This window comes from Candoia aspera, chromosome 3 (genome assembly GCF_035149785.1).
Source record: "Candoia aspera isolate rCanAsp1 chromosome 3, rCanAsp1.hap2, whole genome shotgun sequence".
Classification (NCBI taxonomy): Eukaryota; Metazoa; Chordata; class Lepidosauria; order Squamata; family Boidae; genus Candoia; species Candoia aspera.
Window position 1 is genome coordinate 31,339,302 of NC_086155.1, and position 25,003 is coordinate 31,364,304.

Here is a 25,003-nt window from a genome sequence, read left to right on the forward strand (position 1 = left end):
TAAGAGTCTTAAAACCCTCTTCATTAATTAGCTTTGGAGTTGGCTGGCATAAAAAAAAAGCAAATAAATAAATAAACTTTGTAAATCAATATATAAGCTACCCCAGGAGAGGGCAGCATCCAAATTTTAAAAATAAAGTAAATATATAAATTGTAAATCTGTAATACTGACTGCTTGGAGTCTGCTACTTTAGAACATTTAGATTGGAGCATTCTGAAATAAAGAACCTGTTTGAAAGCAATCTGAAATAAAGTGTTTATGACTTTGATGCATATTACTGTTGGAACATTTTGCTAGGATTGCCAGATTTGGGCTGCAAAAATCCAGAGGAACACCAGATGGTAGCAAAGAGTAGCAGAAAACTCTTAACTCTTTGCTACTAGTGGTCTAGTAGTGGTCTGGAGTTCTACAGCCAGGATCTGTAACGTTATATTTGCACATAAAGTACTATGCAGAACAAAAATAATAGAGGCCCTAATAAAATCATTTCTTTCCTTTTTTCCAAAAACGAAGCTTGTAGATTTAGGTACAAGACCCAGAACCCTGCTTGAGACTGTGGTCATAGATGGTCTCATTGGGTGTTAAAGATGCAGTTATTTCCAGTAGGATCCTAATTTTGTATGTTCTTTTCAGTCCAATCTGTCTCCCAATTGCCATATTCCTTGCACTTTGAAAATTTGGCACGCTGAAACTCCTCAGGCTCTCAGCAGAAGCTTATGGCTCAGAAAAGCATCTGGCATTTACTTGCTATTCTAAGAAGCAGTTAAACATCCTTCCTTCAGCAAGAAGCCAGTGAATATCTGGATATAATAAGAGCTCTGCCTTTCTTTTTCCTCTCCTTGAATTCTTGCCCAGATTGGTTACATTCTTAATCCTATACCACTCACAGATCCTTTTGGGGTAATTAGCCTCATGTTTAGGATGCGGTCCTGTTTATGTTAGCTTTGAGAGTGGCTGGATATTATTTTATAACACAGTGACCTTTAATGGCTGATGCATGACACCATTTTACTAAATTTACAGAAAAGTTCTGATTATTACAGCATGCTTCCTACTGTATGAAATATAGTAACAGGGGATAAATAAAGATGGGAGAATATCTTTTTAAAAATTCAGCATCAAAAAAGTCAGAAATTACTTCCTGACAAACAGTGTGGCTTATTGTCTATTCTCTTCCATAAACTACTCCATACCAACCATCTGATACCCATTATTACCATTGCAAACAACTACTAGCTCCCCAGCTGGTCAGCTCTCTCTCAACATTGCAATAACCATTCAAGGCTGCCATATGGTCCAAGAGTTTCCTACTCAGTTGTCACTCATCTTTATACGTTTCTGAATCCACTTCCTTCTGGAGGTTTTGCAATATGTCATTTATAGGCTGCTTCCCCCTCCCTAAGTTGAAAATTTGATTTGATGGTTGATCTATTATTGTACATCGACCATCTTCAAAATGGCATTCAAGAAACAATGAGATTTTTAAAAAGATAGAACCAGAGATAGTGAGACCACACTAAAACACATTAAGCCTGCAGTTCTATATATACAGTTTTCAGGGAGTAAATTTTACTGGCTGCAAAGAGATTAACATTCAAATAAACATGCATGGGATGGCTCTGTACAATATAAATAGTATAATTTTAAAGAAAACCATCTAGAATTGAATGAAATATTGCAACAAATAATTAAGTCTTACATTTATTAAATTTATATCCTGTCTTTCTGTTTATTCAGTGGAGAATGGAGAATCTGGCCATTTTGTACATGACTGCCCTCTCCCCCTACTTCTGAAGCATCAACCAAGTGCAATGCTGGTAGTGAAGGGAAGGTATCTAAAATGCTCTAGAACTGGTCTTTTTGGAAATAAGGGAATCTCAGCTCCCAAGGGATCAGGTACCACGTCACCCAGAAATTAACTGGATCCCAGACATGCTGTGTGATGCATCACCATTTAGTCATTCCTGTTATCTTATAGACCCAAGCAGGCTTTGAAATAGAACTGCAGTCTGTAGCAGACTCACTGAATCTTCCACAGCTCTGACATATGTATGCACTCCCTACTTAGCCTGTCAGTACCCTTGTTGGAGCTATAATATTAACGGCTAGCGTTTATGCTGTTCTTAGATTTGAGCGCGCCGATCTTTTCTTTCTCACTATCAATAATCATCAGGAGTCTCTGAACTTTATTTAGCTTCTCTAGTTACAGTTTCCGGTGGTCTGGCTTCAGACCTATAATCCACATATTCATGCAACCAGGAGGGCTTAGCCTTTGATTATCTGGCCTGTACAGCTCATAGCCCCCAGGCCTTGAGTTCCCCCAACACCCCACATTAGGAAATCCTTTCTGTCTCGCCTACCAAAAATGAAGGCTTTGTTTATATGTTTGGAAACAGGGAAGTACAATCTCTGCTGCATGTTAGTTTTGTGACTCTATTCTCAGTCTCATTCCTAGAATTCAGATTCCCACAAAACACCACTACCCAATGTTAAAGACAGAGTTGGCTTGCCTAAAAGGATTTATCAAGGAGAACCTAGAGAAAGGCTTTATCTGCCCATCCTTCTCCCTTACATGTACTATCTTTTTTTGTTAAGAAGGATTGCTCCATAATTATACTACATGATTACCAACATCTGAACTCTGTAACTTTTAGGAATTACTATCCTCTTCCCATAATTTCTGAACTCTTCAAACATCTACAGACTCACATATGTCATCAAGTTGTATCTCAAAGAAAACCTACCCTCAAATTGACATGAAAAAAGGACATGAATGTTTAACTCCCAATTATTTTTATTATGACAAGTCCATTCTGCACCTAAATGGAGAGAATTGGACCACAATATCTGGCTTCCTTCGTCCTGGAGAAAAGAAGTCTTGCAGTTTTGCCATGACAGCAGGACATTTTGACGTATATTAAATGACTGTCCTTTGCTGTGACTTTGTGTGGCCTTGAATTAGACCAGATATCAAGGCCTATGTTTGTCATCATATCAAACCTTCCATCAACAAGCTAGCTGGATTGTTGCATTCAATCCACTCCCCACACAGGGTCCTCAGGACACAATTGCCTTGGTTTTCCTTACTGAACTATCAGGTGTCTATGCCATTCTTGTATAATGGATCTTTTCTTTGAGAAGGTTCCTTACATTTCTTGTTGTGGCCTCATTCTACTCCTAACACAACCTGCCTGTTTATTCAGGTTTTCTGTACCCAAAGTATCTAATTTCTGTATCTAATCCAATCACAGTATCTAATTTCTGATAGAGGCCCTCAGTTCACCACACATTTTTGAATGCTCTGTTTCAACAATTGGATGTGAAGCTCTACTTGCCTTCTCCATCTCCCCTTCCTCAACATCTTGATGGAGGAAATGCTGAGCATTATGCCCCTGTTCTGTGTAGTAAAAATGAGGCAGAGAAGTAAGTCCTCTATGCTGTATCCACTGCCATGGAAAGGCATTTCAAATGGCCCTAAAAGAGGATCCAACTCCATTTTTGTTGTTTATTCATTCAGTCGCTTCCAACTCTTCATGACTTCATGGACCAGCCCACGCCAGAGCTTCCTGTCGGTCGTCAACACCCCCGGCTCCCCTAGGGACAAGTACGTCACCTCTAGAATATCATCTATCCGTCTGGCCCTTGATCGGCCTTGGATTCCTCAAGCCCAGCACGTTGCATGATGTGTTCTGCGTACAAGTTGAATAGGTAGGGTGAGAGTATACAACCCTGCCGTACTCCTTTCCCAATCTTAAACCAGTCCGTTGTTCCATGGTCTGTTCTTACCATTGCTATTTGGTCATTATACAGATTCCTCAGGAGGCAGACAAGATGCATTGGTATCCCCATACCATTAAGGACTTGCCACAATTTGTTATGGTCCACACAGTCAAAGGCTTTAGAATAGTCAATAAAACAGAAATAGATGTTTTTCTGAAACTCCCTGGCTTTTTCCATTATCCAGCAGATATTGGCAATTTGGTCTCTAGTTCCTCTGCCTTTTCTAAACCCAGCTTGTACATTTGGCAATTCTCGCTCCATGAATTGCTGAAGTCTACCTTGCAGGATCTTGAGCATTACCTTACTGGCATGTGAAATGAGTGCCACTGTTCGATAGTTTGAACATTCTTTAGTGTTTCCCTTTTTTGGTATGGGGATGTAAGTTGATTTTTTCCAGTCTGATGGCCATTCTTGTGTTTTCCAAATTTGCTGGCGTATAGCATGCATTACCTTGACAGCATCACCTTGCAAGATTTTGAACAGTTCAGCTGGGATGCCATCGTCTCCTGCTGCCTTGTTGTTAGCAATGCTTCTTAAGGCCCATTCAACCTCACTCTTCAGGATGTCTGGCTCTAGCTCACTGACCACACCGTCAAAGCTATCCCCGATATTGTTATCCTTCCTATACAGGTCTTCCGTATATTCTTGCCACCTTTTCTTGATCTCTTCTTCTTCTGTTAGGTCCTTGCCATCTTTGTTTCTGATCATACCCATTTTGGCCTGGAATTTACCTCTGATGTTTCTAATTTTCTGGAAGAGGTCTCTTGTCCTTCCTATTCTATTGTCTTCTTCCACTTCCACTTCCATGCATTGCTTGTTTAAAAATAATTCCTTATCTCTTCTGGCTAACCTCTGGAATTTTGCATTTAATTGGGCATATCTCCCCCTATCACTGTTGCCTTTTGCTTTCCTTCTTTCTTGGGCTACTTCTAGTGTCTCAGCAGACAGCCACTTTGCCTTCTTGGTTTTCTCTTTCTTTGGGATGTATTTTGTTGCCGCCTCCTGAACAATGTTGCAAACTTCTGTCCATAGTTCTTCCAGGACCCTATCTACTAAGTCCAGTCCCTTAAATCTATTCTTCACCTCCACTGCATATTCCTTAGGGATATTAGTGAGCTCATATATAGCTGATCTGTGGGTCTTCCCTAATCTCTTTAGTCTGATCCTAAATTGTGCAAGAAGAAGTTCGTGATCTGAACTACGGCCAGCTCCGGGTCTTGTTTTTACCAACTGTATAGATGACCGCCACCTTTGGCTGCAAAGGATGCAGTCAATCTGATTGTGGTGTTGTCCATCTGGTGAAGTCCATGTATAAAGCCATCTCTTAGGTTGTTGGAAGACAGTGTTTGTTATGCAGAGTGAGTTGTCTTGGCAAAATTCTATCAGCCTACGTCCTGCTTCGTTTTGTTCTCCCAGGCCATGCTTACCCATAATTTCAGGTGTCATCTGACTGCCCACCTTAGCATTCCAGTCTCCTGTGATGAGAACAAAGTCTCTTTTAGGCGTATTGTCCAGTAGGTGCTGCAGATCCTCATAGAACTGCTCTACTTCAGCTTCTTCAGCATTTGTGGTTGGGGTGTATATTTGGATCACTTGATGTTAGATGGCTTGCCCTGAATTCGAATTGAGATCATTCTGTCATTTTTTGGATCATATCCAAGCACTGCTTTAGCCACTTTACTATTAATTATGAAGGCTACTCCATTTCTTCTGTGGTCCTCTTGTCCACAGTAGTAGATCTGGTGGTCATCTGATGTGAAGTGGCCCATTCCAGTCCATTTCAGTTCACTGACGCCCAAAATGTCTATCTTTAATCTTGACATCTCACCAATAACCACATCCAATTTGCCCTGGCTCATAGACCTTACATTCCAGGTTCCAATGGTGTGCTGATCCTTAGAACATTGGATTCGCCATTCACCACCAGCACCGTCGGCAGCTAGCCATCCTTTCAGCTTTGAACTAGCTGTGCCATCACATCTGGGGCTAGTTGAACTCATCCTCTGTTCCTCCCCAGTAGCATTTTGACCATCTTCCGACCTGGGAGTCTCATCTTCTGATGGTATACTGACATATCTCTGGTTGTACTGATCCATTTAGTTTTCATGGCAAGAATACTGGGGTGGGTTGCCATTACCTTCCCCAGGGATCGCATTTAGTCTGACCTCTCTCATGACCTTCCCATCTTGGGTGGCCCTTCACGGTTGAGTTCATGGCATCATTGAGGTACTCAAGCTCCAGCACCACGACAAGGTAACGATCCTTTGCTGAAGTCCGACTCCATATTCACTCCAATTCATCGTGAGAGTTTTCCATTTATATTCCAGCTCTGAACCTATCTATTTAATTCCTCTCAGTTCCCTGACAAACAAATTTGCCAAATGAGATCTGCAAGAAGAAGATTGCTTAAGAGCAATAGTATCAACTCAGATAACTCTGAGCCAAAGCTTAAATAATATTGCTGACAAATAAGGCAGGAACTACCTCCTATGCATTCAAGAAACTGTCCAGGTACCTGGATCAGCCACTTTAGTTTACCTCTGCTGAGGTTTATAGCAGCCACCAGCCTAAAACTGACTATAAACTGGTCCATCCAAGATGACACTTACAACCAGCTCCTCCACTTTCAGTTCACTAGCTCCAATTGGACTGAATACCATCCAATGTATGTCCTGTTGCATGCATGGGACTAGATACCAATAGGGACAGGCCCATAGTTGCCATAGTGAAATCCTGAGCCATTCCTAACTGGGCAACCTTGGCACGGACACTGAAATCACACAGAACAAGAAGTGTAAGGTAGTCCATCACCCTGGCTAGGTCAGGAAAAGAGACTGTTGTGTGGTGGGGTGGATAGAACATGAACACTATTTCTGCACTGTTCTGGCCACACAAAATGGCAAATTTCAGACTACAGGTCAGATGCAGTCCATAAAACTTCTTCAGTTGAGCAAAAGAGCTTCCCCCACTGCAGTAGTTGTTTCCATTACTATCATTTACTCTGCTGGAGTGATTTTTGTGATTACAGCTGGTAGGAGATTATTAACCCTTTCTTCTCTGTGTGCTGCAGTCTTCGTGCCAAAAATCCTCTCCTTGTATTCCAGTTAAGCTAGAAGAAAATCTCTCATTAGTCTAGTGGGAAGCTTTCTTCAAGTCTAATTATTTCAATAAGGGTGGAGATATTCATGTGGATAAATAGTTCACAAACTGAACTAAGCCATGTTTTATTTTAACTGTTGTTTGTAGATCAAACCATGGTAGCTTGATTTACACATAACATTAAGTAATGTCAATAATTTGTAATCAGTCTGATTTTAAAGGGCCATTCCATTTTAGAACTGTGAACCTTATATCATTTATATTTTTCTGTGCTATTTATTAATTGTATTTCATTTTTTTTCTTTTTAATTTGTTTTAGAAAATAGAACAATTTTCTAAAACAAATTAAAAAGAAAAAAATGAAATACAATTAATTACATTTAGAACAGTAGCCTTTGGTTATTGGGTAGATTAGAAATACAATAATCAAAACATAATTTATAAACTGCAATCGCTTGGTTCATATTTCATGCTAAGTCAGTGGTTCTCGAACTTTGTGATGCTGTGATCTCCTAAAATAATTAATGCATTTGTGTGACTATTCCCATAGGAATAAAATAATCAGACTGCATTCAGACAGAGCTCCCATTGTCTCTACACAACTTGGCTTTTGGCTTTTCCAAGTAGAGTGGGTGTGCAGTCTGACAGTGACCCAGATATGCATGTACCAGTCAGGCTTGCACACCCAAAACTGGATTAGTGACAGAATTCATTCTCAGGGCTGGGGATCTTTGCACCAATAGTTCCTGCAACAGTCCCAACTTGATCCTAAGGGCCACCCACAGTAGCCTAACCAGGATCAAGGCATTCTTGCCTAGTCTCACTTTCCCCATCTTCCAGTGGTGACTCTTCCTAGGCTTCTTCCTTGAAAGGTATCACACTGGGCACTGGCACTGAACTTGCCTCTCTTCTCCAGGTAGCCTCAATGTGCCTTGCGTATTGCAAGGTATTGCTCCCTACATGAAGTCGGAAAGGCACAACGTAGGTTCAGTGCTGGGACTAAGTAATACCCTCCAGGATAAAGGCCAGGAAGGGTTGTTCTAGGAGAAGGGGAAGTTGGGATTTGGCAAAAGTGCTTTGATCCTAGCCAGGTTGCCTTGGGCAGCACTCAGGAATTAACTGAGACAGTTGCATGGAGTACAAAATCTATTGAAAATGAACCTTGGCACTTGGATTACACATATGGCAAAGTCCAGAGCCAGCAAAAGGTTATCTATAACCATGAAGAGCAGGAACAAGTGCAACCCCCTTCAGATCTGCTTATGATCCTCCAAGGAGGTCACAAGCCACAGTCTGAAAACGCTGTGCTTAACCAAATTGAAACAAACCACATTATGGTTTAATTCCTCTTTCCACAACCTGGTGCACTGCAGATATGTTAAAATTCTTACCCTGATAGATGGTGAAGCTGAACACTCTAGGGAGCACCAGGTTTATGAAAGGTAGCTCAGTGTGATTTGATCAATCTATACATGTATTGAATGAATGTACCTGCATGTTATGTGCAGGCTAAGACAAAACCCACAGTTCAAAAAGCTTACAGGGTTCTAGGTTGTCATTCATGTTATTTTATATCTTCATGGAACTCCTGGGGGAGGTTTTCTAATGCTAGAGAAAGAGAGAGAGAGAGAGAGAGAGATCTGCCTTTAAAAGCATCTTTGTTCTTGCTGCAACAGACAACCACCTCTAGATATCATTCTTCAGGAAGGGAATTCCAAGATAATAATTTCCATCCACGTGAATAGTTTTTGAGAGTTTAAGTAGTATCAAAAAGAAAAAGTCAAAAAGTCAAAGATTGCATATAACCATACTGAGACAGACATCATCCATCTAACCTATTATTATTACCCCGATTTATTATTTTATATTTTTATCCTGCCTTCTTATTTTTACATATGTTTGTGTGTGTGTCTCAACTCAAGGCAGCGAATATACCTAATACTCCTGCCTCCTATTTTCCCCAGAACAATAACCCTGTGAGGTGGGTTGGACTGAGAGAGAGTGACTAGCTGAAAGTCATCCTGCCAGCTTTAATGCAGAGGCTTTTTTAACTGGAGATGCCAAAAATTGGGTATGGGACTTTCTGCCTGTAAGGACATGCTTTACTTCTGAGCCATGGGGTGCTTCCAAAACAGTGAATCCCTTATGAAGGTGAAAGTATTGGATTATTTAGTAGTTGATACATTTCTGCTTGAATCATTTTGTTACTGAAGCATTGCACTGATCATTAGATTTTGTCTGGCAACAATACTTGATTTTGGAAGCTCAGATATAGACTCCTTTAAGATATGAGAAGGCAATGCATTCCTGTCTGAAAGCTCAAAGATATGGAGGGTGCTTTCTGATATACTCATACTGTATACAGATGGCCTTCAGTTCAGTTCATGTCATTTGAATACTAGAGAGAGGGTTGGAAGAAGTTAAATGCATCCTGTTTACCCCATTCCTTAGATTGCTCCATGTGGAATACAGCTGCTAGCACATCTTTTTTTGCCTTTTCCTTGAGATGCACAGCTGGTATCCCTGTGGTGGAATGCAGTATGTATGAAGTTGGAAGAGCTTTTAAAAAGTCCAATCTTCTGTCCCTCCATCTGGTCCCAGTGCCCAACTTGATGAGTGAATGCTGTAAAATCACCCAACACAGCTCTCAACCAATGCCCAACATATTTTAACAGCAGGATCTCTATCTAAGAGGCCTTTGAAGAGGGCCTGGAAATGCAGAGCTGCAAATGCAAATACTAGCTGCTATGCCAGTAATTGGGACCAGCCAGAATAAAGAGAACTCAGTGCTTTAAGTTGTTCCACTGGGCAGACCAAATTCAATTCCTTTTAAAGCCATACTTGGCTTGAAATTTGGAACCTAATGAAATGTCTTATCTGCTAACCTATCCTGTCCTACTGTTGGAATAGTTTCCTTATATGTTTACAATAAATTTAAATTAAGGATTGAGGTAAGATTGTATAGGCAGTAGTAATGCCATTTTATAAAAGGAAAAGGCTGGCTCCTGATATTATAGATAAATGAGCACATCACATAGCAAAACCTATGTAAAGGAAGACATATGTATAGAGAAGATAATATGCCCATTTATACAGACATTATGAGTAACCATAGATAAGGAAATATCTGTTTTAACAGAATATGAAAGGAAGGAAGGATCGCACAGGAGGAAGATGTTCATACTGATAGAGCAGGAACTATTGTAATAAGCTAACACATTCCATTCTATTGATAATGATTGGCTAAATCTTTAAACTAAAAACCTATAAGAAGGGAGACAGAGGAGCAGCCCATTATGGCCACCACCAAATGTTACTTGACAACCTTGGGGTGAATAAATATATTTTTTTTTGACCTTCGCTGATCATGTGGTATGTTTTATTGGATTCCTGGCTTGGGCACAAACCACAGGAAAAGAAGGTGTTTGATCCTTCTGACACTACTTTATTTGAAGGCATAAGATAATCTGTTTTAAGGAGTCTAGTATTTGAAGGACTACAAAGAATTACAAAGTAATGCAAGTTATCTTGTAGTCAAAGGAATAAGAGATTTAATAATAATACACATTTAAATTCCAAATGGATCAAACTGTAATCCTTACAACATTGTATGATAAATCAAATACTTCAGGTAAAAGCCTAAGGGAGAAAAAGTCTGGCAAAAGGCCACCTAAATGAATGAGTGGCAAAGGCAAGATTTAAATGGAGAACTTTTGGATTCCCTGCTCACTCTGTTTGGTCATTATCCCTTCAATTGCCTATACTTTGGAATTTATGCTGTGACAAGAGATGCAGTCAGGTTATTTATCCATCTAATCCACTTCTTTTTGGTTGGTACCCAAGTCAAGATCTTTCCACTGCTTGTTACTATCATATTTTTATCTGGGGATGCTAGCAGTTAACCAGGAATCTTCTGTAGCAAAGCCCATGTTTTTCCTATGGGTCTAAGCCCTAATTTGCCTTAGCATGTCTGTGAGCTTGCCCATCTTATTTAATTGCCCATTTGCCAGACTGATACCTTTTCCTTAGTTTTCCCTTTGGGGGGAGATGGGCAGTGGCAAAATTTGATAAATAAATAAATACAATGCCTAAGGACTGGGATAGAAACAATGTGGAATTGGACCCAGTATGCAGGAGAGGAAATGAGTATGGATTTGAAGCTTGAGAGTGGATGGTGGATTCCTGTTCAGAAAGCAACTGCAATAAATTTGCAGCCACAAAAAATACAGGCTGAGTTTTAAAAAAATTGTGCTGCCTATTCTGGAGAATTAGGAATACAACAGGGAAGTCATCTGAATAACAAAAGTGGTCCACATTTAACAGGTGCTAATTAGCTACATCTCCTGAAGGTCAAGAGACAAGGCAGGTGCACAGCTTTCAGAAAGAGAGAGATGTTGAAGAAATGCCAGCTGCAGGCACAGCAGTCTTCAGAATGTGCCTTCAAGTAGAATCTATTTATTGATGCACAAATTGTTCTTGTCGTAAGAAGTTATTCCTTCTCACTTTGAAATAATACGATAAAAATAATCAGAAAAGCAGTTGCAGTGCAGGCTGTGCTATTTTTCCCCACGCAAATTAAGAACACTTTGTGGAGACTTTGGTTAAATGTCTGAAATGGCTGGGTTATCTATAGCATTGACTGGGCAACCTTCTAGGTGAGTTATTGTACCATGTGGCATTGGAAACAAGGACATATCAGACTAGGAATTAGATAAAAGAAATGTCCTCCTAGAGGCTTATCTATATGAATACATGCATCACAAAAATAGAAAATGCAGATTTGCGTATGCAAGTACACATGTACAAATGAGTATTAAAAATAATTATAATTTAAACAGGAGTACACCATAACTATTTTTGCTCACGGTGGTAAACATGGTGTTCTTTCCTAAGTTTATGAACTAATTTGGGCTGAAGAACACAACTTACTCAAAGTCACAGTCTTTCTTGCTAAGGTTATTTCTCATCTTCTTTATGGTGTTCACATTTGCACTTTTACAAAGTTTAATACCCTGGAACCTGTCCAGTCCCAGTTTATAAAATTTTTATTAAATATTTTTTAAAAAGAAGATAAAAACTAATACAAACTAATATAAAGTAAGAAAAAGATAAGAAAAAGAAAAATCAAAAGAGAAAGCTAAAAGTGCAAGAAAGAAAGAAAAAGAAAAATAGAAAAGAAAGAAAAAAGATACACAGAAGTAGCTTCTGATATTCTTTACAGTGTTATAAGTACAATTATAAATTTACTTCTTACTCTATGGTTGCAACATACCTCTTATAATCTATCCTAATTATCAAAACCATAAAAGTTCATTTTTTTCATTTTTTTCTGTTTTACACAAAAAGTCCAAAGGGATTTCCAGTCAGCACTAAATGTAGATGTTGTCTTTTCTCTGATCAAAGAAGTCAATTCAGCCATCTCAGCAAGTTCCATCATCTTCACCAACCATTCCTCCATTGTGGGTAGTGCCAAATCTTTTCATCTTTGTGCATAATAATAATCTTGCTGCAGTTACCATGTACGAAAACAAAGTTCCATGATGTTTTTCCAACGGTTTGTCCATCAATCCCAAAAGAAAAACCTCTGGTCTCAATTGCATATTAATTCTTAAAATCCTCTGAATCAGGGTGTGTATTTGAATCCAGAATTTTCCAACCAGGATTCTGATGTATCTTCTCAAGTTGCCTGATTCTGTACCTCTGTTTGTTCTATTAGTCCCATTTATATCTGAAGATTAGTGCTAATCTTGGAGATTACCATGATTATGTGTATTGCTTTTATTATATAAATATTATTTTTAGGTTAGTTTATGCCTACTTTATATCTATAATTTTAGGTCTGTGTGTTTCTATGTAGAGTTCTCTGCCCTGAAAGCAGTAATAAAGGTTTTAAGTCTTAACCACTATACTATATTAGCTCTCCATACTTTTCCCAATAGCAGGATAGGCTATGACCAGGTTATTTGTCTGTCAGTCTATGGTCTGCATGCTAACTGTTGATGGATGGCTTGAAGGGATCTGCTCAACCAAAGTTGGTCTGGATATACCTTTAATTGAAGATTATTCTATGGAACCAAGATGCCACATTTGTCTTTTTTGCCAAACTTTTGGAATTAAAAGGGAAGGGTGATGACCCAAAACAAATCAGGAACAGTGGATCAAAATGAAAACATGAAATGAGAATCACAGGATCAGACCAAAGCCTGACTGTATTTTGTGTATAGCATTGACAATCAATGAAGAGGGAGTCAATTACATCAAAGCAAAATGTTGGATCTGAAAATTTATTCTATTTTTAATTTCCAGTTTTGGAATCATTTGAGGCTGCTAAGAAAAGGAAAACATGGATATGTTGCTTGAAACAATATCAAAAACAATGCGAGAGGAAACAAAACAATGCTTAAAATAATGCCTTTAATGATTCTAGTGCAAGAGAAGACTATTTCTAAAGTTATGGCAAATAAATCTGAAGATTATAAAGTGGAGAGATAATGTACAAGCTAATTAAATTTAAGTGTTAGAGCAGGGGTGGAGAATTCAATCTGTCTGTATAGCTGGATGGCACAAAGAGGCAGAACATATGGGATGGAGATGCTTTCCCTTCAGCAAAAGCTTAGACCCTTGACATCATCCACTTTTCTTTGCAGATGATGACAGAAAGAAGAGGGCAATCTTCTTCTGCAAGGAAAAGAGGCCTGTGTTCAGGACCAAGCTCAAAGGATGAAGTGGGCAGCCAGATACTCTCTTCTTTGCTCTGCATGCATTAACAGCTACCCCACGCCTTCTGCCCTTTGCAAGGGCAGCTCTATTTGATTCCAGGCACCTGAGGCCAACCTGAGCTATGTCACATTGTTCCTCTTCAGAGGAGTGCAAGTTGTCCAAGAGGGAGTTGCCCTTGCAGGCATTCCAATGGGTGTGCCTGAAAGTGATCCTTCAGCCATCCAGGATCTTGTTTCTTTGGGGAAGGCTTAGCAGAGCTGAGATGAACTCATTCTTGTAGGGACTCCAGCTGGAGAATGTGGGGTTGACTTTTGGGGAAAACCCTTTGAGGACCAGCAGATGAGATGGGCCAGCCTGGCAGGTGGCTTCTACAGCTTCTACATTCCCATGCCAGAGTACATCTGTGTGCTGCCTGGTGATTTCTTTCAAACATATTCACTGTTTAGAGTAAATTTATTCTGATACTAAAGTTTCTTGAATTTTTAACAGCAGTTTAAAATACCTTTTGGTATTATTAAAAATACCATTTGAGTGTACTGTTCCCAGCCCATGTATAAATTATTTTTAACAGCAGTGGTATGGTAGATGGCATTGCACAGTGTGAGGTTTGTTACAACTTTCTGCATATTGAATTCAGATTGTTTCCTTATCTGGCAGCTTCTACATTCCCATTTCCTACATTCACTATATACAAGGACATTTGTAGGAAAAGCAGACTATTTCCCAGGCATTTATCTATTTTTATTTCTGAAGTCATAATCCCTTACCTGTGACATCATAGTTCATTGCTATAGACCTCACTAAGTTATCACAGAAAAAGGATTAGTTACTGGGGTAAAACAGACAGCAGATAACTATTCAGAAACAGACCCTATGATACCATGTCAAGATCTCTGGTAAGTATAAATAAAGGAAACAAAAAAAAAACCCTTATAGAAATTTACACTCTTTCAAATATCTTGTGAGATGTGATGATCCCCAAACATTCTAGAATGCTTGGCTGTGTTTGTTAACTCTTTTCTTTCAGGCATTCAAGATTTCTATTTCTTCCCACAGTAAAAGAGAAATGCTGTTGTTATTAGCTTGTCTCAAGATGTGCATCATCCACAAGCATATGTAGACTGCAGATCCATTTGGACCCTAATTAATCCTGGGAACAGTGTCAGAAACCTCAAGTATTCCAAGCAAGTCATGCAGAATTACATTTCTGAAAAGGTGCAGCAGAATGGCAGTGGCAGGTGAAATACCTCCATGATTTTGCCAAGAAAACTGCACAGATGTCTCCATGTAGTACCAGACGTCAAGAGCAGTGTTATCTTTTTACCACTACATAAAATAATAACTTGAATTATCTGAGAAACTGAACATCATTTTTATGAGGAAGCACATAGAAGTTTAGAAGATACATTTTAAAATACAGGCTCTGTAAAATTATGAATTAAACATAAGAACATAAGGCCCTGGTGGATCAGGCCAAGGTCCCCCTAATCCAGCATTCTGTGTCAGGCAGTGGCTAACCAGATGCATTTGAGGAAGTTCACATACATGTATAGGAAAGTCATTGCCCTTTTCCACTGTTGCTCTCTATCAGCTGGGGTTGTATGAAGAAAAAGGAATACTAAATAGCTAGAATCTAAGCCAAACAAGTATGTGATTAAACCAGGCTAAACAACCTTCTAGAAGACTGTTGGGGGAATAAATAAGGAGGGAGAATTACATTGCCTGAAGCTCTTTGGAGGAAAAGCAGGCTGCATAAATGTAAAGCTACATCCAATAGCACATAACCACATTTTCCCTTGCTTTCTTCCTCATTACACTGCCCCTCCCTCCAATCTGCTCTTGATAGACCTCCAACTCCCTGGAGAAGTATAAAGTGTAGTAGCTGCAAATAGGAGGGGAAGATCTATTCCACCAGCAATTTTCTTTCTGATGGTGAATGACTGCCACAGGATACAACCTCTAATAAAGCAATACCTCAGATCAATATGTGAGATCCAGCCTTCTCACTCCTTAATTACTCTTCCATTCTTTATGCCTCCTTCATGTTACAAGATCTCAGTACTACTGCACAAGTAAAAAAAAAAAATCCCTGTCAGGTTCTAGGCTCAAATTTCAGCCTGTAGAGGAGAAATTTGGTCTCCACTGCCTAAGTGTTGATTGTTTCTTATTACATATAAAAAAAAATTAAAATTGAACCATGAATTTCAGCAGGGTGATTCCCAGGGATGAAGGGCTTTCACCTCACAGAGATGACAAGGCAGATTCAAACACATTTCTGGAGGACTGCAAGATAGCAATATTAACTCTGAATGGTCTCTCTACCAACAAAGTTCACAAGCAGCCCAACATGATAAGGTAACCAAATCCAATCTTTATTATGGTCATAGACCAGCTTAAGAAGGGTGGGGTACAGTTGTTAAAAAAAATCATAAAGAATACATCAAGTGTCTAAAAAATTATTAAAAGCTAGAATGCATAAAAAGTATATCAATTAAAATCTAAAAGTATATATAAAAAGTAAGAATCTAAAAGAAAGGGTAAGAACATTAGATGGGAGTGGGGGAACATAAAAGGTTAGTATGTGGAACCTTCCTGTATTGGCCTTCAAGGACAGCCAAGGGGAGAGCATGACATCATGCCAGAGTAAAGGCCCTTCTTTGTTTAGGTACTTTGTGGTAAATTAGGTATACCATGGGGGAGGCAGAGTGCCTGTTGGATTCACTGGCAATAAAGGGTCCTGGCTAGATCCAATTGATGCTCTGTGTCTGCTACATGCTGTTTAATGAATGTTTTGGTCTGATGATACCCCATATTGAGTAGAAAACCTGGAGAAAAGCCCAAGGATGAGATTTTAGTTGCCACTGCCTGTTTCCATGTGGATTGGAAATCATAACCCATAGTTAATGGGACAAGGTCAATGGAGCTAACTGTGAGGTTTCAGCCTGCTTCTGACTCCAAAAACAAAACTTATTCGGAGTCAGAAGGGGAAAACGCAACTTACCAGCAAGGACTTGAGGAATCTAATCCAGGAAGTGACTCAGCAGAGCAGGAGAAATTGCAGGAGGGGATTGGACAAACTCCAGAGGGAGATTTGAAGCCTCCAATCAGTGCTCGAGAGAGGAGAGCAGAGAAGTGCATGAAAGAAAAAGAAGGTGATTGGCCAGTAAGGGAAAATGGTGAGAAAAGGAGCAAATAAAAAGGCAGGCATGCCAAGAGCAAGTAGCCAGAGACAACTGCTCCTTTGAGCTCACAGCACCAGTGGAAGAATCCTTACCAGCGTCAGAAGCCTCGCCTGTAGCCAGCGTGGAACCAGCGCCAGCGCTTTCTGCCTTCATGGAACCTCTGTCTGCATGGGTCACTCCAGTAGAGCCTCTCTCTGCCATCCCTGCTGAGCACAGCCTCACGTCTAGCTCCAAGCCTCGTTGCTTCACTCCAGCACAATCCGAGCATGCCTCCAGACCTCAGCCTTGCCAGAACGCTCCAGTCCAGTCCCGCCTTGCCTCCAGTTCGCAGCCTTGCCTGAACATTTCAGTCCAGTCCAGCCTTGCCTCTAAATCACAGCCTAGCCTGAACTCTCCAGTCCAGTCCAGTCTTGCTTCCAGAACCAAGCTCTGCCTAGATACTTCAGCCAAGCATTGTCTAGCCTTGTGTGCCAGCCTGATCTAGCCTGTGTGCCAGGGCATCTATTTGAGTGTCCCATCTCTTTGTCATGTGTCTCAGCTCCTTCCAATCTTGCAGCTTTGAGCCAAGGATTGTCCAAGTTCTGCCTTGCTTCCATCTGACTCTGCCGTGTTGCCTGGGTGTTCTTTGCCACCTGGGTGGACTTGATTGAATTACATGCTCTAATCTATTGCAAGAACTTTTTGATTGTAAATAGTTTGTTCAATAAAGAATTTTATTCGTAGCTCTGCCTGGCCATCTCATAGTCTGAACAGGACACTAACCAAACAGGAGGAAGTTAGCTTATTATGTTGGGCTGCTTGTGAAGGTGGTTGGTGCATCTCTGTTGGCAACAGCAATTTTTGCACAAGATTGATGGGTTATTTATTTAGGCTTGTAATCAAATCTGAGAACATGATCACATACCCCTGCAAAAGTAAAACTCTCATTTGGACATGATGTATCTTACAGATTCATCTGATAAAATATAGGTTCATAATATATAAAGCAAATGTGGCTAGAAGCCAAAGCAGACATGGCTTCTCTATAAGAGCTGCACAGAAAAGAAATTGTTAGTAAATGCAACTGTTCTCAGTCATCATACCTACATTTCTTTATCCATAAGTTATTAAAGTTATTAAGGATACAGGAGTCTCTTGTCTATAACCACTGTATTAGATGTGTTAAAAGTAAACGTTAAAAATGTGACTCATGAGGAACAACTATGGCAAAGAAAATGGCTTCAACCTAAGCAAAGTAATTAAATATTTAGGTTTCAGGGTGCTTACCTGTGGCTGTCTGAACTGATGCTAACTAAATTAACCCAATCTGGGAAAGGGTTATGCAACACAATAAGCCACAGCTAATCTCATGAGCTGGGTTCACACAATACCCTGGGTTAAAATATGGTTGACTAGGTTTTGGCTCAATGTGTTTCCACAGCAGGCTTATTCATGGTTATCTCAGTTAACTCAGTTTTCACACAAGTATTGAATCATAAACTAACCACAGTTTGGATTTGCATAACATACTAGGCCAGACTGTTTAGTTTATGGTTCACTGTGTTGTGCAAACTCAGAAAACTGAGTCAAATCAGTAAATAATCCATTAATAACAGGATAGCATAGTGTAGGAATTCAGCTAGTTGGTAGTATGACTTCAGACTTTGCATTCCAATTCAGGTGCTGAGGGAATGCGTTGCCCAAAGTTAGCATGTAGGCAATTTTAAGAATGATTTGTTTGAGGCCCAATTAAACCCATAATTACTGTCAATTCTTGTTATTTGTGGATTCTGTATTTGCGAATGTGCCTACTTGCTAAAATTTATTTGTAACCACAAAACCAATACTCACAATGCTTCTGCGGTCATTCGTAAACATACAGAGCAGCAAAAACTTTGAGTTGCCCGATGCACACATTCCCAGCTGAGGTTCCAGTATTTGTTAATTCAGAGTTTGTGGTGACTTTATAGAACGTAACTACCACAAATAACGAGATCCTCTGTATTTACGTTCCAAAAGTAGTTAGCACTTATTTTGAAGTTTTATCTTAGCTACAATGGAAAAGCTTTCATCAATGGAAACCTTACTTACAATATTTCAGCCAGAAAAACATATTTACATATATAATAAAACCATGAATATTTGCATTCTCTAAATATTCTCCAAATAGGACTTATTGGAGTTTTCTAATGCCACAGCATTCCAAGGGAGGAAGGGTCTAACAGTTGTCCTGAATTTCCCAAAGTTCTGAGAGGCAGACAGTTCTGAGCAGTGCTTGGTGAACTACTGGAATATAGTAAGCAGTTGATAGGGATGCTTCACAGGATTGCTGCAGAGTGGCCTCTCCTGCCAACGCAAGGAAGGTATTATGTGCTGAGGAGCTCCAGGAGATGAAACAACAGGAAAGAAAAGTGACACTGATGTAAGATGAAGAATGAATTCAATCAAACTTGGGTAAAAGCTAAAATTCAATCCTACACTGTGGCACTAAGAGCACCAAAGTAAGCCTACTTGTCTACTCTTATTACATCTGCCGACAGCTTCCCAGCAGCCTTGTTACCCAGCCTGTGCTAGGGAATTCCAGGCCAGAAGATCTGCTGGGCTGGAAAATAAAACCATACACATTCTCTTAAAAGTAGACACCAGCTGGGCAAGGCCAGCTAAGATGACAGAAGCCTAATCTTGTGTGACTATCTGGGTTCACTTTGAACATGTGGATCCTGAGAAAGTAGACAGGATTTCTCTGTGCTGTCAATCCAGCCACCTGTGGATTAGATCCCTGCCTTACCTACCTAGGGAAAATTGCCAGGGATATGATAGTAGAACCCAGGGTTCTGGTGGTGGTAAATATATCCTTCACTCTGAAAGAGGCAGTGGTATATCCCCTTCTATTGTTTTACCCAGTTAGGTTAATTAACTGTCAATCAGTCTCCAATGTTCCCTTTCTGGGAAAGTTTTGAGAAGGTGGTTGGTTCACAGCTACAGAACAGCCTGCATGAACTGAATTATCAGGAACCTTATTAGTAAAGATTCAGGCCTGGGTACAAGATGGAAACTGCACTGGTTGCCCAGGCATATTATCTTTGGTGAGACTAGCATCAGGAGGCTTTTAGGATTTGGATGGGGAAGAACAGGCTTGGGCTGAACCCTAGCAAGATAGAGCAGCTGTGTATTTGAAGACCAAGTGACTCTGAGGATAGTCATCTTCAGCTCTGGATAGGTTCACACTCCCATGAACAGAATTGGCTTGCAAGTTTGGGGTCTTCCTGGCCTCAACAGCTCCTGCTTGAACTGTAGCAAATATTGTGGTTAGAAGGGCCTTTGCACAATTACATATTATGCTACCATTCCTAGATCAGGAGGTATTATGCACGGTCACTCATACCCTTGTTACCTTGTGCTTGGACTACTGCAAATTACTCTACAAGGGGCTGCCCTTGAAGACTATCCAGAAGCTTCAGCTGGTACAGTATGTAGTTATGGGTATACAAGTTTCACCAATGTAATATCATTACTATGAGAGCTGCATTGGCTGCCAGTAAGCTTCTGGATGCAATTCAAGGTGCTATTGTCACCTTTAAAGCCCATCAGGATTCAGGACTTAGATACTTTGAAGACTACGTTTTCTAGGTTGAGTCTACCCATCTAGTAAGAGCTGGGAAAGAAGACCTGTTAAGGGCCCATCCACTGAAGGAACACCATTTCCTGGGACCCCCATAGTCAACACTTCTGTTAAACAGGTTGCCTTTGGATAGCCAGCCACTTCTTCTCTTTTTGGCTTCCAAAGAGTTTTGAAAACTTCCTACTCTTCAGAAAAACATTTGGGGACAATTAAACTACCCCATTGGGTGGTACAGCTGGTGGATGTCTATCATTATATTATTATTATTATTATTATTTTAACCTTTTGTTATTGCTAGATGTAATCTGCTCAGAGCCTTTGGGAGCTAAGCATCATAGAATCCACAATAAATATATACATTTTACAAGATGGATAAAAAGAATATTGCCTCTAACTAGTTCATCATGGGTAAATCTGTAAGTGCATGTCATGTTTTTTTCTTTTGGAAGAGCCGCAATCTTGCTCATATTGCTGGGTTCACCCAGCATGCTAAGCCATTATGCAGTTTGTTTAGTTTTGGTGCAGAGTGCTGGAAAGTTTCAGCCAACTGTTGTTTTTTTCAAAAAAACAATTGTTAAATCATGTGTAAAACCCAACCATCTTTTCAAGAGCCAGGTTGGGAAGAAGGCAGTCATTGTCCCCTTCATCCCTCTGTTCTTCACTACTATTTGCACTCCATCCTATCACTACTTCCCCCGTCTTTCTTGCTAAGCTGTCACACAAGAATTGAACAAAGCAGCCCTCAGTGACAAGCTGACTTCTGCACCCTGACAATAGAATGCTGATACTCCTTCCATCTGACTGTTTTGGCAACTCAAAGTTGGATGATTCTGTCAACCAGTGGAGGATAACTTTAGCTTAGCTTTCATGCACAACATAGTTACCCAAATCATTAAAATGTAGTGGCATGAATAGTAATCATGAGAGCAATATACACTAGACATTTCATAAAGAATTAAGAAGACGGATCTCTGCACTGAGAGGATTACAGTTGAGAAACAGAAAGGAAAGAGAAAATAAGGTGGAAATGGAGGCAGGTAGGCAGGGGAAGAAAGTGAGTGTGTTTGTTCTGCATGGTATCCAAATTATATTTTACTGAGTTAACTAAATTACTGGGGCTCCCACAATATACTGAAACACTACACTGGCTAATATTGAAACACAAAGTAGTTAATCACATTGGAGCTTGGGTGTTATTTGAACCTAGTCTACTGATAATGATTCACAGTGATTTACAATATTCAGTATCATTAAAAATACAGGTAGTCCTTGCTTAAGAACGGTAACTGGGACCAGAATTTCCACCACTAAGTGATGCAGTCATAAAGCACAACACCATGTGACTGCACCACTTAGCAATGGCAGTTCCTGGTTACTGTCATTAAGCAAAGACCTCACATGACCACAGCTTTGGACTTCCTGCTGGCTTCCCCATTGACTTTGCTTGTGGGAAGCTGGCAGGGAAAGTTGCAAATCATGATCATGTGATCACGGGATACTGCAAGGTCAGAAATGTGGGCCAGTTGCCAAGTACCTGGATCACAATCATGTGACCACAGGGGATGCTGCAATGGCTGCAACTTCAAGGACCAATAGTAAGTACCACTCATTCAGTGCCATCCTAAGTTTGAATGGTTACTGAACAAGTGGTCATTAACTGAGGACCACCTGTACATGAAAACAAAAGTGAAAAAGCCACCAGCTGAATTTAATATCCACAATCTTTACAAATTAAAAGTGCTGTAGAGGAGCTTCCACCTTTCAGAATACCAGCAGGGAAGGTGCCATCCATGTCTCCAGGGGAATTTCCACTATTCCAAAGTGGTGGAGCAAGAACAGAAAACCCTTGTCTTCTGTTTGCTGTACACCCCCCCAAAAAAACCCCTCATGTACCCTCAAAGTCCCTGATTGATACTAGGGACTTGATGGAACAGTTTTACTTGAAGGAAACATCCCTTGATTTAGGCGTAATAAAGTAACCAGGTATGGTATCTGGACAATAGGGACCCATATTCCCAAGAGCCACTCTACTTCAAAAGGTTGCCTCTGTGATTAAATAGAGCCTTACCTTGGCTGATCCTGAAAAAGGCAATGGCAAAGCACTTCTGTACTGCTGCCAAGAAAACAACATGGAAATGTAGTCTCCAGCAGCTGAGCTACATTTGAAGGAATCTTTCCTATAGTAATATAAATACAGATGGAAGTGCATACATGGTTCAGGACAGCTCTGCTTTTCAACACTGCCTCCAAATTTCCTTGATTTTATTTATAATGTTCACATGTGTTCAGGACCTGTGAAATTCAAATTCAGTGTCTGAAGAGGTACAAGAGTAACATGTTAGCAAAGGCAGCCATATGGTTCCCTAGTTAGTTGCAACCTTTCCTGACCTGATCAAGCGTATCTCCTTCCTGTTGGGAGAAACACATTATTCAGTATTTGTGGGAGAGTGACCTTCTGATGAAAGTGGCATTTGTGGGGTGGGGAATTTAATACATAGCATAATTAAACTTTTATGTTTCCAATTCATTAAGAACCAGGTGTAGTTTCTTGACTATGTTTTCAGAGAAAATTACATAAAACATTTAATTGGCTGGAGAAAAAATGGATTGTTTTTAAGTATAATTCAGCACAATGTCTCCCATCATGTTGGAGGAACAGGGGTGATGCAAGGAAGTACACATTACAATGGTAGGACTGGCAAGCCTCCATGGAAAGGTATAGTGCATCTTGCAATTCCATTCATGAAATGAAAGTAAACCTTATGCTGGACCTGCTGAGCAAGGAGAAGGATCAGTATTCTTATACACCAACTACCAAGGCAAGCCTGGAGTGTTAGTGAGCCTGGGGGGCACTGTAGAAGTTCTATAAGGGTATGCTGGCATTCAGATCTCTGGCAAGCTGCACAAGTGGACAACTTGAGCTATTAATACCTGCCCAGGTCATTACAGAAGAATGTACATGCATGGCATCAGGGTTGTACAATAGAGTTACTATAATGAAACAGACAACTTTATGACATAAATATCCTGCCTCTCCTTCAAAAGCCTATACATGGGCCATCCTCCCTTACATAAACTTCCCCAGCTACCTGTGAGGTAGACTACACTGAGAAATTATGATTGGTGAAAAACCACCCAGCTTCTTGGAGGAGGGGGCTTGGATCTGAACCCAAGCTTCAGCCATAACCTCTTGCCACTCTGCCATCCCAAAGTGTCCTCCCCACAAAGGATGGCGTGCAGCTGAATTACAGGAAGGCAGATGAAACTAGCAGCAAGCCCATGTGAACAGTCCAGTCTAGCTAAGGGAATGCAAAGCACATCAAGTGTCACTGATAAATCTCTGTCTTTGTGGAGTGATGGGTGATGTTTTCTGGGTACCTTTGCAGAGTCAATACCACAACTGGGGCTCTTTGAGTCTCCCGTCCCCAGCAGTTGCCTTCAGCAGCAGGGCAGATTGAGGGAAGGGTGTAGTTTGCATTATGCTGCTAGACTTAATATCATTTTCATAGAGGGCACCAGGTCTCAAACAAACAAGGGGCCATTGACCAGATGGGGTGATATGTCTGCGGAATCATGTGATCCAGGCCCCTATTAATCATGACAAAGGAGGGTGCCTTCTGAACAGCTGGCCCCAAGAAAGAGGTTAAAGAGACATGTGTTGGGGCAAGGCACACAGGAAAAAAGGTGAGAGGGTGATCAGGCCCTTTGTCTCTGGGGTCATTTGCCATCTGACTAGAGGAGCAGGTGGGGGGAAAGCTGTTCCCTGGATGATCCTCTCAATAGCTCCATAAGATACGAGAAGCTGCCACAACCAGCAGAGATATGGGACAGACAAGATTCAATCAAAACTGTGAAAATAAAAGATGTGGGGGAGAAGATAGTCTCAGGGGTGATGAGGATGTCTGGACAATCATGTTCTGCAAATGCACCACCTTTGTTCTCTGGGTAGATAATTAATACATTTGGGTTAAAAAGTAGAATCTTTCCACTTATGTGAACTCCAAATGACAGTGTTTTTTTCCAGACCACAATGGCCAAGGGTACTCAGTCCAAGTGAGCAGCAGGGGGGTGGGGAGCACATCCATTAAAATCAATAACCACAAGACACATCTTTCCCAAAGCTCTCTTTCTCAACTCCCCCAAAGGAGCATGGAGAAGAAGGACGCCATTTAGTCCAACCAGACACCAGGACTATTCAAACTGACCATGAATTTTTCAAAAAGGGGGCCTTCAACAAATACAATAGGTCTTTGACTGCAATTTGAAAAGGTTTCTTTTTTTAAAAAATCAGCAAATAAATCTATACCAGTGAAGACTAATGAGAGCCATTTTGTATCATTTGCCATTGATCTTGGGGAAACGTGGTGATATATACCAGCCTAATTCACAAGTGATTGTGTAATTCAGACATGGTTAGACAATTCTTTCCAGCTACAGCTATCTGCACTCACCTAGACTGTCAGGTTCTCTGGGATTGGACCCTAGTAATGTTCCACTATGAATAACCCATAGTGGATCCTTTACACTAATTGGAAACATGACATCCAGATTAGGGCTATTAGGGTTAGGGTTAAAGCCCAATGCCATACAAAACCACTGCCATCCAGTGGTTGTCTGGGTT